Here is a 14843-nt window from a genome sequence, read left to right as displayed (position 1 = left end):
CAAAAAGTTTCCAAAGTAGGGCAAGACCAAAACATATGAGTTAAAGAGGCTATCTGCCCCGAACATCTATCACAAAAAGGATTAATATGCAAGTAAAAACGCGCTAACTTATCTTTGGACATGTGTGCTATATGAACAACTTTAAATTGAATTAGGGAATGTTTAGCACAAATAGAGGAAGTATTAACTAATTGTAAAATCTGCCCCCTATCATCCACAGAAATGGTAAGCCCCAATTCCTGTTCCCAATCTACCCTAATCTTATCCAATGGAGCTTTCCTAAGTTTCATAATAATATTATAAATCATAGCCGATGCACCTTTCTGACATGGATTAAGGTTAATTATCGAATCTAAAATATATGTAGGAGGAAGCATTGGAAAGGAAGAAAGTATAGTACTTAGGAAATTTCTAACTTGTAAATATCTAAAAAAATGTATTCTTGATAAGTTATATTTATTAGATAATTGTTCAAAAGACATAAGGGAACCATCTAAAAATAAATCCAAAAACCGTAAAATACCCTTACTCTTCCAAGTTTGAAAAGTGCGATCCGTAAAAGAGGGAGGAAAAGATGGATTTACTACATGAGTGGAGGTTTCTTCTCAGGATACCCAGCATTTTATTTGCTTTGGCTGTAATCTGATTGATGTGGCATGCCCAGTTAAGATACTTGCTAATTTCAACACCAAGATATGGGTGGTGGGTGACTGTTTCAAGAATCTGTCCATTCATGTTATATGTCATGTTGGTTGGATTAACTTTGTGACAGACATGCACAGCATAACATATAGATGAGTTGAAGGACAGTTGCCATTGAGACTCTCATTGACATAATGAATCAATATCGTTTTGCAGCAGCTGAGCATCTTGGTCATTTTTTATCTCAGGGTAGATTATGCAGTCATCTGCAAAAACAAAAGTTGGGACAGAGGCATGTTTACCATTGTGTTACATCATCTTTCCTTTTAATAACACTTTTTAATCATTTTGGAACTGAGGATACTAATTGTAATAGATTTGCAATTGGAAATTTTGTTCATTCTTGTTTGATATAAGACTTCAGCTGCTCAACAGTCCGTGGTCTCCGTTGTCTGATTCTCCTCTTCATGATGCGCTATACATTTTCAATAGGAGATAGATCTGGATTGGCAGCAGGCCAGTCAAGCACACGCACTCTGTGTCTACAAAGCTACGCTGTTGTAGCCTGTGTAGAATGTGGTCTGGCATTGTCCTGCTGAAATAAGCATGGATGTCCCGGGAAGAGACGTCACCTTGATGGCAACATATGTCAACATATCCTAATATACACCTCAGAGTCAATGGTACCTTCACATACATACAACTCACCCATGCCGTGGGCACTGATGCATCCCCCATACCATCACAGATGCTGACTTTTGCACCTTTCACTGATAACAATCTGGATGGTCGTTTTCATCTTTGGCACGGAGAACTCAACGCCCGTTTTTTCCGAAAACTAGCTGAAATGTGGACTCATCTGACCGCAGCACACGGTTCCACAGTCTTTCGGTCCATCTGAGATGAGCTCGGGCCCACAGAACTCGCCAGCGTTTCTGCATAGTGTTGATTTATGGCTTCCTCCTTGCGTAATACAGTTTCAAGTTGCATTTCTGGATGTAGCGACAGAGTGTGTTGAGTGACAATGGTTTTCCGAAGTACTCCCGAGCCCAGGTGGCTATAATTGTCACAGTAGCATGACGGTTTCTTAGGCAGTGCCACCTGAGGGCTCGAAGATCACACGCATTCAACAGTGGTTTCCGACCTTGCCCTTTGCGTTGAGAAATGTTCCTTTTAAACTGACTAACAATTCTCTCACGAATTTTGGCACAAAGGGGTGAGCCATGACCCATCCTTGCTTGCAAAGTCTGAGCTTTTAATGGATGCTACTTTTATACCCAGTCATGATACCTCACCTGCTACCAATTAGTCTGCTTAATGTGGAGTCTTCCAAACCGGTGTTACTTGAATATTCTGTGCACTTTTCAATCTTATTTTAACTCTGTCCCAACTTTTGTTGAGTGTGTTGCAGCCATCAAATTCTAAATTTGTATATGTTTACAAAATACAATTAAGTTGGTCAGTAAAACTATTGAAAATCTTTTCTTTGTACTTCTGTCAGTTAAATAAAGGTTCACGTGAATTAACATATCACAGATTTTTGTTTTTATCGCGTTTTGGAAAATATCCCAACTTTTCTGGAAATGGCGTTTGTACATTGACTGAACAACCCATGAGGATGGTGGAGAAGATATCTGGCGTTCTTGTTTTATTGGAAAGGTAAATGGAATGTAACATTTGGGGTGTTACTTTACAAGTTTAGAACCCATTTAGAAGTATTGTGTGCAGTTCTAGCCTTCACACTATAGGAAAGATGTGACTGCTGCACAGTATGCAAGGAAGATGCTCCAGGATGTTGTCTGAATATTCAGTTTATTTCACATTATCTTTGCATGTCTGTAATGTGCTGAAGCTGGAAAAAATTAATTTCATGGCATTTATACACTGGGTACGTTTGTACATAGAAAAGTACACCACAGTATTTGACCTTTGGCCCACGATGTTGTGCCAAACTTTTAACTTACTCCAAGGTCAATCTAGTTTAGTGGATAGCACAACACTTTACAGTACCAGTGGCCCAGGTTCAATTCCCACTACTGCCTATAAAAAGTTTGTACGTTGTCCCCATGACCACATCGGTTTTCTCTCAGTGCTGTGGTTTCTCCCCACAGTCCAAAGACATATGGATTAGTAGGTTAATTGTCCTGTGATTAGGCTCGGATTAAATCGGGGGATTGCTGGGCAGCGTGGCTCGAAGGGCCAGAAGGATTAAGTGCTGTATCTCAATAAATAAATAATGCTTTCTTCCTGCATAGCTGTTATGTATAACTCCAAAAAGGAAAACAAGGGAACCTGAGAGATGTGTGTAAATTTCATTTCTACTTTGAGTGAGAATATGTGGTGGCGTAATGTCATACTCCTTTCACGTACTTTTCCACGTACATTTCATGTACGTTTTGGGGAGTGTTTGGATAACCTGGGCTTGAGTTCTGTGGAGTGAAGGAGTCTAAAGGCTGATTTATACTTGTGTGTCAACTCGACGCCATAACCTACGCAAGTGGCCTACGTGCGTTGTGAGCATTTATACTTGTGCGTTGGTGTGTCTGCGTCGCTCTGCAATCCGGGCACGTCGCGCATGCGCACACACCTGCCGGCACAAGGCTTCATGGTCATCGTAGTCTTTCTCGGGGTAAAGCGAGCATCTTTTTTCATAAAAGTAAAAAGTGTCCTCCATAATTTCGGAGGTCTGTAAAGCTTTATGGAAAGCATTGCAGCCAGAGTTCCTTCCCTGCCTTTCAGTTGGCCAATGGGAAGCTATTGCAGTGTAGGAGGAAATGCAGTGCTACCAAATGGACTCAATCACAGCTGTTGCGGTCTGCGTTGCTGCGATGCGCAGTTACATTATGGGAGAGGTGCGCGTCAGGCTACGGTGTAGGGATCTGCGTAGGCAGCGCGTCAAGTTGACGCAGAAGTATAAATCAGCCTTAAGGGGTAATCTGACAGAAGTATGCAAGGTTATGAGAGATATGGATAGATAGTAAAATCCATATTGCTGTGAGTCTAACAGGGATTTGTGACCAGTAAGCAGAGCAAACTAAAATGGAATTATAGTTAAAACTAATATGATAAAGCTGAACAACCAGAAAAGGTGGTGGAGTCAGATGTAGTAAAGAAAAAACTAAATAATGAGGTAATAAGGGATGAAGGAATCATTTGTTGTTTTGAATTTTGTCTTTTTAGAACAATAAGAATAAAAAGTCTCAGATCAGACAGAACTCACAGAAACAAATTTGTATACCAGCTTTGGAATATTTTGATAAAAAATAGGGGCATGAACATGGAAAGTTGTGGGACAAAGTCAGGTCATAAAAGAGATTATCTCCTTAGCGAATAAAGAAAATAAGATGTTCTGATTAAATGATATAGAAATGATTCTAATCTCAATTTATCATATTTCTATAGTTTCGTATCTGTATCATTGCAATGTCTGTTTAATACTGCATTCAAATATTGGTATCGATTATGTGCTGAAGTCCCTAGAATGGATCTTGGCCCATTGAAAGAAATGTAGTCTACAAACAAAGCACCTTGACCTTTAGGAAGAATGTTAAATGTATGGACAGATTTTTAAAACTAATGTACTGGCATAGTTTAATGTTAAGTTTTAGGCCATAAACTGATTCTGGAGCTATTTCTTTCAACTTCATATTTTAGCTGTCACTGGCAAAGCTAGCATTTATAACCTATCTCTAATTATAGGTAGTGCACTACACTACCTCACTTTTTTTGCATACTTATTTTAATGTAACTATTTAATTACTTACTGTAATTCAGTTTTCTTTATTTATTTATCATGTATTTCATTGTACTGCTGCTGTAATGTTAACAAATTTCACAACAGTTGCTGGTGATATTAAACCTGATTCTGATATGATGGTGCTAAGCTGTGACCTTGAACTGCTGTAGTCCTTTTAGTGAATGTATTCCCATGGCAATTTTGCATGTGGCAGTGACAGTGAAGCAATGGCAAAAAATTTCCAAGTGAGGATAGTCTCTGTTGTGTTGTTGTTCCCATTATAAAAAGTCATAAGTTCAGGAGCTGCTGTCCAGTAGCTTGTATGAAGAACTGCAATGCATTTTGTCGGTGATGCACACTGCAGCTTCTGTGCTGTGAATAATAGAGGGAATGAATGTTTAGGGTGGTTGATGGGATAGCATTCAAGTAAGTGTGTTACCTTGTCCTGGATGTTACCAAGTTTCTTGGGATGTATTGAAGCCAAGTAAGTGGGGACTATTTCATGACTCTCCTAACTTGTGCCTTACAGATGGTTGAAAGACATTGATGCAAGAGACATTGAGTCACTTGTAGAGTGCCCTGCCTCTTACCTACACTTGCAGATGGGGGATTTATGTTGCAAGTCTAGTTGAGGGAATCCAAAAATAATGACAATGGTAGGTAGAGATATTTGCCGGACACGACTCGATCAGCTTCTGCTTGAATATTGCCTTGGTGTTGATGCGTGTAGGCATGGGCTACTTCATTTGGAAAGTGGTGCTTTCAAATGGGACATCCTAGCTTTTGATGAAGCTAATTGATGAATGTGTTTGATTACTATCTTAAGATATTCCTGACATATTATCCTGTGGCTGAGAAAATTGATGTAAAACAGTAACAGCCTCCTGCCTTTTGTGACATTGATTACAATCATTGGAGTATTTTCCCTTTTGGTACCCATTGACCAGTTTTGCTCGGATGCCCTGTCACACTTGGTCAAATGTTTACCTCGTGGCCAGAGCAGTCATTTTCACCTCACTTCTCAAATTCAGCAGTTTGGTTCCTATTTAGACCAAACCTGGATGTGCATGGTCCACGCAATGCACAGGCCAGCCAGTGAGTTTGCAAAGGACTGAAATTCTGGTGCGGGGTGTGTTGTGTGAGAGGCAGCAGCTACCACCACATTCAACAGGTGGTGAATAGGGAGACTAGGATCTGAATGGTCTGACAACACACAAAGCAACTGCTGCTACTCGCCAGCGAAATCTCACCCACACTGTGCCAGGCAGGGTGCACACTGAGGTTCGAATCCCAGCACTGACTGGCCTCACCACTTACCAGCACGATTCTCTCCATACCAAGCTGTGAGGCTAATCATTGTGCCAGATCATCAGCAAATCAGCTGAAGAGGGCAGGGGTTTGCCCAAGGTTCCTAGCTTAGGAGTGCTATCAGTAATATACTTCTGTGTATGTAAAATACTCTAGTGACATCTTTTAGCACTCATTCTTGGGAAATGCATCCAGCGTGCTCAGAAAAGCCTGAATGAAAAGGTGTATTAGCCTTCCAGAGCAACAACTGTGTCCCAGTGAAGAACAGAATGAATGTTTAAAATGGTGAATGGGATATCAATCTTTTTGTTTAAGTACAGCAAAGACATTTTTGCTAGGCAAGTCCTTGCTAGCTTAAACTCTGGCCATGTGGCTCTTTTCTGCGCAGCATTAGCATCAGCTCACAAAGATCATGACTGTGCTTGAAAAAGATTTGTGCTTATTTGTAAGTATTTGTGAAAAAAAGTAGACAGATCAATAAAGTAAATCTTTGTAAATGTACACAATATAATTCCCATTGCAGAAATGTGACTACAGTATATAGTTCAATTTTAGGTAGGAGAGGCAAGGTTGAGCTGTTAAAGTTTCTTCCTGGTTAAGATGGCTAGAGCCAGGATTCACTGTTTCGGAAAAAGGAGTTGGCATTTCACAGCTGACTGAGGTGGAATCAAATTTCTTCACCCAGAAAGTTTGAAAGGTTTCAAAGGTACATTTAACGTCAGAGAAATGTATACAATGTACATCCTGAAATGCTTTTTCTTTGCAACCCTCCACGAAAACAGAGGAGTGCCCTCAAAGAATGAATGACAGTTAAATGTTAGATCCCCAAAGTCCCCCCCAGCTCCCCCCACATGTAAGCAGCAGCAAAGCAATGATTCCCCCCTCCCCCACCAATTTAAGAAAAAGCATTGGAATCCACCACTGGATACTCAAGCGTGCAGCGAAGCAACAGCAAAGACACAGACTTGCAGTACCCCAAAGATTACTCGTTCACCCAGTATTCGACAGGTATCTCTGTTTCACAGCGAGGGGGGAGGCATAACAAATAACTCACTTATTTACGATGTTAAAAGTCTGTTGCTTCACTTTTTCTGAGCTCTGTGCCCGAAGATCTCAGGTCTCTGGGCACACAGCCAGAGATCTTTGGTCTCCCACGACATACCGATTTCCTGCCGGGATACCAGCCTTCGGTCCGCCCATCTCCAGAGCCACGAGAACCCAGAACTCCGAAGTCAAGCTAATCTCTTAGGCAGCATCCTTGGCATGTCGTATAACGGCCAGTTGTGAAACCCTGAGAGTGGGTCCCATTCCCGCGAAGAAGGGAAGTCAGCATTTAACTCCAGGTCAGGGTCTTCAGAAGAACCCTGAAAGGGTAAAACAGAGATATTAAAGATGGAAATAGAGCTGTTTCCGAAGATGCAAGCAAAGGAGTCGCTGTTAAGCGCCATTGTCTCCTCCTAAGTAGTAAACCTTTGGGATTCTGCAGCTTATAAGACTGTGGAAACTTGGTCGCTGCTTTTGTTGAAGATAGAGATCAATATACTTTTTAATGGAGTCAAGAGGTACAGGGTCAGTGGAGGAAAGGGGTGCTGGGTTAAAAGATCAGCCTTGATCGTACTAAATGGTGACACAAGCACAAGGAGGTGAATGGCCTACTCCTACTTCTATTTGCTCTGTTCTTTTATTTATGATTGCTATCCCATTCACCATTTTAAACATTCATTCTGTTCTTCACTAGGACACAGGCTGCAATATGTACCATCTCAGAATCAGGTTTATTATCACCGGCATGTGTCATGAAATTTGTTAACTTAGCAGCAGCAGTTCAATGCAATACATAATATAGGAGAAGAAAAAGAATTTAAAAAAATAAGTACATCAGTTACAGTATACGTATAATGAACAGATTAAAACTCGTGCAAAACAGAAATAATATACATTTATGAAGTGAGGTAATGTTCACGGGATCAATGTCCATTTACGAATCAGATGGCAGAGGGGAAGAAGCTGTTCCTGAATTGCTGAGTGTGTGCCTTCAGGTTTCTGTACCTTTTACCTGATGGTAACAATGAGAAAAGGGCACTGAGGTGCTGGGAGTCCTTAATAATGGACACTGCCTTTCTGAGACACCGCTCCTGGAAGATGTCCTGGGTGCTTTGTAGGCTAGTACCCAAGATGGAGCCGACTAAATTTACGACCTTCTCCAGCTTCTCTCAGTCCTGTGCAGTTGCCCACCGCCCCCCCCCGCCCATACCAGACAGTGAGGCAGCCCGTCAGAATGCTCCCCACGGTACATTTAAAGAGGTTTTCGAGTGTTCCTGTTGACATACCAAATCTCTTCAAACTCCTAATGAAGTATAGTTGCGGTCTTGCCTTCTTTGTAGCTGCATCAATATGTTGGGACCAGGTTAGGTCCTCAGAGATCTTGACACCCAGGAACTTGAAACTGCTCACTCACTGCATTTCTGAGCCCTCTATGAGGATTGGTATGTGTTCCTTCGTCTTACCCTTCCTGAAGTCCACAATCAGCTCTTTCATCTTACTGATGTTGAGTGCCAGGTTGTTGCTGTGACACCACTCCACTAGTTGGCATATCTCACTCCTGTACGTCCTTTTGTCTCCATCGGAGATTCTACCAACAGTAGTTGCATCATCAGCAAGTTTATAGATGGTATTTGAGCTATACCTAGCCACACAGTCATGGGTATAGAGAGAGCAGAGCAGTGGGCTAAGCACACCCCCCTCAGATGCACCGGTGTTGGTGGTCAGCAAGGTGATATTATCACCAATCCGCACAGATTGTTGTCTTCTGGTTAGAGAGTCACGGATCCAATTGCAAAATCATCTGCAAAATGCTCTGCAGTTATTTACCCAGCTTACTCCAATAACATCTTGCAACCTCAACCAGCAAGAAGGACATGGCACCACATGGGAATGTCAGCACCTACACGATGTCAGCAAGTTGCATACCTTCCTGAATAGGAGGTATATTGCGGTTCCTTCATCATAGCAGGAACTGTGGATTGTGGAACTCTCTGCTATGGCTTTGTGAGAGCACCTTCACCAGAATGACTGCTACAGTCAAAAAGGTAACTTGCCACCACCTTTGCGAGGGCATTTAAGGAAACTAAACAGATGTTGACCATCCTACACTCAAACAAAAATTGATTAAATAATAAGCCTCAACTAGTAATGTAGTGAATTTTTCAACACTGGCAGAGGGAATTCAAGTATAAGGTGATGGATGTGATGAAGTTTAAGGGAATGGGGGATTCTCAGATTCCTGTAAACAATGGATTAATTACTGACTATGTCTGTGACTGCAGTGTGTTTGAATAATGTCTCACAGCTGCTTTCTTTGGAGTGAGATAAGGGTGAAAGTTCACCCAGATCCACATAAGATGTCTTCTGGCTTTTCACACCTTTTTGATTTTGACAAAAGGCGGTTCCTGATGGAAATTAGACAGAACGTTCCTTTCTTAATTAAAGCATAAATTTGATGGATGTTCTTATCTTTGTAATTAAGTTGTGGCTCCAACAAACCAAGTCGGACATTTCTTTCTTTAATTAAGGTAACTGGAGTGTCTGTCAGACTGATTGTTCTTATGTATCAATAGTCCATTGACTTGACCGGAATGGTTATCAAACTGATTGTTCTTTTGTATCGGTGGCCTTGTAAATTCTAACAATTCTGACATTAGGCAGTTAAATTGTTGAACCACCAGGGAGATGAGAATGTTTCTCTCCCTGATGTCGGGTCCAAGTTCACTCGCTGGCTGAGCTCAAAGGAATAAACAGGTGAAAAGATAAGTAACGATCTTTTTGTGCTGTCGTTATTTGATCCAGCAAAGTTACATTTACAAATGGGGTAGGGAAGTCCTGTTAATTGGAGTGTTTTCTTCTGAATGGCATCCAGCTATTGGTGTTGTTGAAATTACAATTGATCACGCTCCTGACAAGTGCCTTTGAAAAGATGGGAGAGCTGTGGATGTTAGGAGATGATTCATTTACTGCAGTGCTCCCAGCCTGTGAATTATTCTTGATACTGTAGTATTTATGTGTTTGGCCCAGTTGTTTCTAAGTAAAAGTGAACCCAGATGTTGATGGTGCAAGGCTCTGCTGATGATAGTGCTATTGAAAGCAAGTGTGCTTATATCGATTCCATAGTTGGAGATGATCATTGACCTGTATTTTAGAGTGCATACAGTATGCCACTTCAAATTTCATGGAAGTTAATATCCAATACTTGAACTCTACAATAATAGTGGGTGTACATTTTGGAGACTACTTCTGGTCTTTCTTCTACCTGTAGCTAATTGGTGCTACATTTGGAGCACCTGCAATTAAGTAGCACAGAAAAATTGTTGGGCCTGTATTTAATGAGCATCACCGGAGTTGACTTCCCTCTGTCTAATTAGTATTGCAGACATTCTGCTGGAGCTGAACTGGGTGAATACCATAGTGACTTGGATTATTTCTGAAGGGAAGACTATTCATCATACTAGTCAGTGGCCATTCAGTAGAATAGCTCTGTCATAAATTTTTGAAAAGCTAATTAATAAGGGAGCAGACATTTTTTTTATCCAATGTTGTAAATTTCCAATCAGCAAGTGAAACAATTCAGTTTGTTTGAATGGAAACATGGTTAGATTTGCTTAGATCAGTGGTCCCCAACCACCGGGCCAGGGACTGGTACTGGACCGCAAAGCATGTGCTACCAGACCGCAAGGAAATGATATGATTTGGCGATATGAAACAATATGAGTCAGCTGCACCTTTCCTCATTCCCTGTCATGCACTGTTGAACTTGAACGCATGCGAGGTCATTATGCATGCGTCATCCATGTCAGCGCAGGAAGATGATCAACTCCTCGAGCTTCCAAATAACGGTGGGCTGAAAAGTATGTTTGATATAACATCTCTGCCAGCATTCTGGATCAAAGTCAAGGCTAAATATCCTGAGTTAGCCACGAAAGCACTGAAAACGTTGCTTCCATTTCCAACATATCTCTGCGAAGCGGGGTTTTCTGCAATGAATGCAACAAAAACTAAATTGCGGAATAGACTGGACATAAGGAACCCCTTCGAGTATCGCTGTCTCCCAACACTCCTCGATGAGACTGTCTTGTTGCAGGGAAACAAGCCCAGGGCTCCCACTGATTCAGCGATATTGGTGTGTTACAATGACTTCATATGTTCATACGAGGAAAATATGCGCTGTGTGTTTAATATCCAAACGTTACTTAAAATGTTATGATGCTATTGACTTACAAGTGACTTATAATTGATTTATCACTGTATTCATGCGAGGAAAATATGCGCTGTGTGTTTAATATTAAATTCGTTAGATAAACCCCTTTTAGAAACGAAATTGAGTGTGCAGGCGTTCCCCGCTTTTCAAACGTTCACTTTACGAAACCTCACTGTTGTGAAAAAAATCAGCACGCGATAAAAGGCTGCACGCGCCCTGAGCAGCCACTCTACCCCAGATTTGGAAAGGCATTGCTTTAACACGTGCCTGTGAGCAGTCGTTTGCAAGATGAGTTCTGAGGTATTGGAAAAGCCTGAAAGAGCCCATAAGGGTGTTACACTTAGCGTAAAACTAGACATAATTAAGCGTTTTGATCGTGGTGAATGAAGTAAGGACAAAGTGAGTTTGGCTGGTGGAAGCTGACGAAAATGATGTTGAAGAGGTTTTAGCATCCCTTGACCAAGAACTGATCGATCAAGAGCTGATGCAATTGGAAGAGGAAAGGATAACAATCGAAACCGAATGCAGTAGCGAAATGAACGTGAAGCAACTGCGTGAGATTTTCGCTGCAATGATAAAGTACGACTTTAATTTTGAAAGGGTACGTCGGTTTAGGGGATATTTGCAGGATGGTTTGAGTGCTTACAAAGAACTGTATGATAGAAAAATGTGCGAGGCTAAGCAGTCAAGCAAGCCTTCCACATCAGCCACAGCAGACAACGAACCTCGACCATCGACATCGAGGCAGGCAGACATAGAAGAAGATGACCTGCCTGCCCTGATGGAAACAGACGACGAGATAACACTCCAGTGTCCCACCACCCCAACCCCCGGGCCACGGACAGATACCAATTCGCGGAGAATGCAGCGGTAGCTGGGAGGCACACAGCACATCTTTAAGAAAAAAGCTGAAATAAACATGCTAATTAATTAGGTGCCGCCCAACACGTAAATGTCGGCCCAGATGAGAGGCGATGCAATCGGCACTGATCTGGGCCGACAATTACGTATCGGGCGGCATGTAATTAATTAGCATGTTTATTTCGACTTTTTTCTTAAAGATGTGCTGTGTGCCTTCCAGCTACCGCTGGACCCGTGCATGCTTCGCGGCAATGTATCGGTCGGCGGCCTGGAGGGTGGGGGCCACTGCACCACCCCAACCTCCGACTCAGCCTAACACACCATCATTAGTGTGCTCGACGCTGTCCCAATTCCAGTAAGTGATACTACACTGTACATACATTATTTCTACTTTATATAGGCTGTATATTTTTACGTGTTATTAGGTATGATTTGGCAGCTTCATAGCTTAAAGGTTACTGGAGAGAGTGTTTTTGCTAACAGCGCTTGCGTGAGATTTTCACTTCGGGGAACAGTGCCAGCAATGATTGTGGAAAAGTATTTCTACTTTATGTAGGCTGTGTATTTATCATATTATTCCTGCTTTTACTTTATGTTACTGTTATTTTAGGTTTTATGTGTTATTTGGCATGATTTGGTAGGTTATTTTTGGGTCTGCGAACGCTCACAGAATTTTCCCATAAATGGTAATTGTTTCTTTGCTTTACGACATTGTGGCTTACGAACCGTTTCATAAGAACGCTCTACCTTCGGATGGTGGGGGAAACCTGTATTAACCAGTTATAAGTGACTTACAGTTGACTTACCACCTATATTCTGGTCGTGATTAACACCGCCTCCCAGGGTTGCCAACTGTCCCGTATTAGCTGGGACATCCCGTATATTGGGCTAAATTGGTTTGTCCCATATGGGACCGCCCTTGTCCCGTATTTCCCCCGCTAAGATAGAGTGTTCCTATGAAACTTTTTGTGCCGAAATGGCGTAAAGCACAGAAGTAATTACCATTAATTTATATGGGAAAAATTTTTGAGCATTCCCAGACCCGAAAAATAACCTACCAAATCATGCCAAATAACACATAAAACCTAAAAATAACACTAGCATATAGTAAAAGCAGGAGTGATATGATAAATACACAGCCTATATAAGGTAGAAATAATGTATGTACAGCGTAGTTTCACTGAGCAGAATCGCAGAAAACGATTTGTAGAAAAAAATCGGCACGTACACGAATGTGCACGTCATGCAAGCGCACACAGGTGCCCGTGCAAGGCTTCATGGTCATGGCAGTCTTTCTCGGGGTAAACACAGTGAGAAAGTTGGCAACCTTACCCTCCCCCGGTCGGCCGGTCCATGGTGCAAAAAAAGGTTGAGGACCCCTGGCTTAGATAGTTTAACATCCTAAATTGTGTGTCCTGTGTCTTCCAAACTAATTACTTGCATTTGATTTTTTAAATTTCTATCATGGCATTGGGCAAACTGAATCAACAGTGCGCTTATGTAAAAGGCAATAATGTCAACTTTATCAACTTTACCGCAGGACTAATTTCAGGAGCAGCGTAGGTTAAAGTGCTAGACTCTTAGGAAATTCAGTTTTGGAATGAGTATTTGTGTAAGCTTTCTTTCCAGAGTTGAGGCATGTAGGCAGATGGCTTTTGCAATGATCAGATATAACTTAAAAATCCATTGATTCTGATATAAGGTGGGGCAGAGTCCCTCTTTTCTATTCCATATTGTTGTGCCGGTTCCTTGAACAGGCCAGGGGACCAATCCACCACTCCTCATACACAAACACAATGTCAGTAGTGCATGAGGTAAAACTGAAGTTCCAGTGGTTTACTGATTTTTAAAAAAACTTAAACTCTTAAATGTCTTCAGAATTCATTCTGCTAAAGGACAATAAGCAATGGACTTCCCAAGATTTAGTATACCAGGTGTCCCCTGCTTTTCGAACGTTCACTTTACGAAACCTCCCTGTTACGAAAGACCTACATTAGTTACCTGTTTTCACTAACAGAAGGTGTTTTCACTGATACGAGAAAAAGCAACGCGCGCCCCGAACAGCCGCTATTCCCCCGGTTTCGGAACTGCATTCTAGCCGGCCTTGCTTAAACACGTACCTGTGAGCAACCATTAGCAAGATGAATTCTAAGTTATCGGAAAAGCCTAAAAGAGCTCGTAAGGGTGTTACACTTAGCGTAAAACTAGACATAATTAAGTGTTTCCATCGTGGTGAACGAAGCAAGGAGAAAGTGAGTTTGGCTTGTGGAAGTTGACGAAGATGATGTTGAAGAGGTTTTGGCATTCCATGACCAAGAACTGATAGATGAAGAGCTGATGCAATTGGAAGAGAAAAGGATAACAATCGAAATCGGATGTAGTAGTGAGCGGACTGAAAGTGAAGTCATCCAGGAACTGAACGTGAAGCAACTGCGTGAGATTTTCGCTGCAATGATAAAGTACGACTTAAATTTTGAAAGGGTACGTCGGTTTAGGGCATATTTGCAAGATGGTTTGAGTCCTTACAAAGAACTGTATGATAGAAAAATGCGCGAGGCTGAGCAGTTAAGCAAGCCTTCCACATCAGCCACAGCAGACAACGAACCTCGACCTTCTACATCGAGGCAGGCAGACATAGAAGAAGATGACCTGCCTGCCCTGATGGAAACAGACGACGAGATGACACCACAGTGTCCCACCACCCCAACCCCCGGGCCGCGGACAGATACCAATCCGCGAAGGATGCCGCAGTAGCCGGGATGTACTCAGCACATCTTTAAGAAAAAAAGCCGAAATAAACGAGCTAATTAATTAGGTGCCGCCCAGCATGTAAATGTCGGCCCAGATCAGAGGCAACGCAATGGGCAATCGCCTCTGATCTGGGCCGACATTTACGTGCCGGGCGGCACCTAATTAATTAGCTTGCTTACTTCGGCTTTTTTCTTAAAGATGTGCTGGGTGTGTCCCGGCCGCCGCTTTACCCCTGCATGCTTTGCGGATCGGTATCGGTTCGCTGCCAGGAGGGTGGGGGCCACTGCACCACCC

The sequence above is a fragment of the Mobula hypostoma genome, chromosome 6 (genome assembly GCF_963921235.1).
Source record: "Mobula hypostoma chromosome 6, sMobHyp1.1, whole genome shotgun sequence".
NCBI lineage: Eukaryota > Metazoa > Chordata > Chondrichthyes > Myliobatiformes > Myliobatidae > Mobula > Mobula hypostoma.
The sequence above is the reverse complement of the archived record's forward strand: the minus strand, read 5'-3'. Positions refer to the sequence as shown.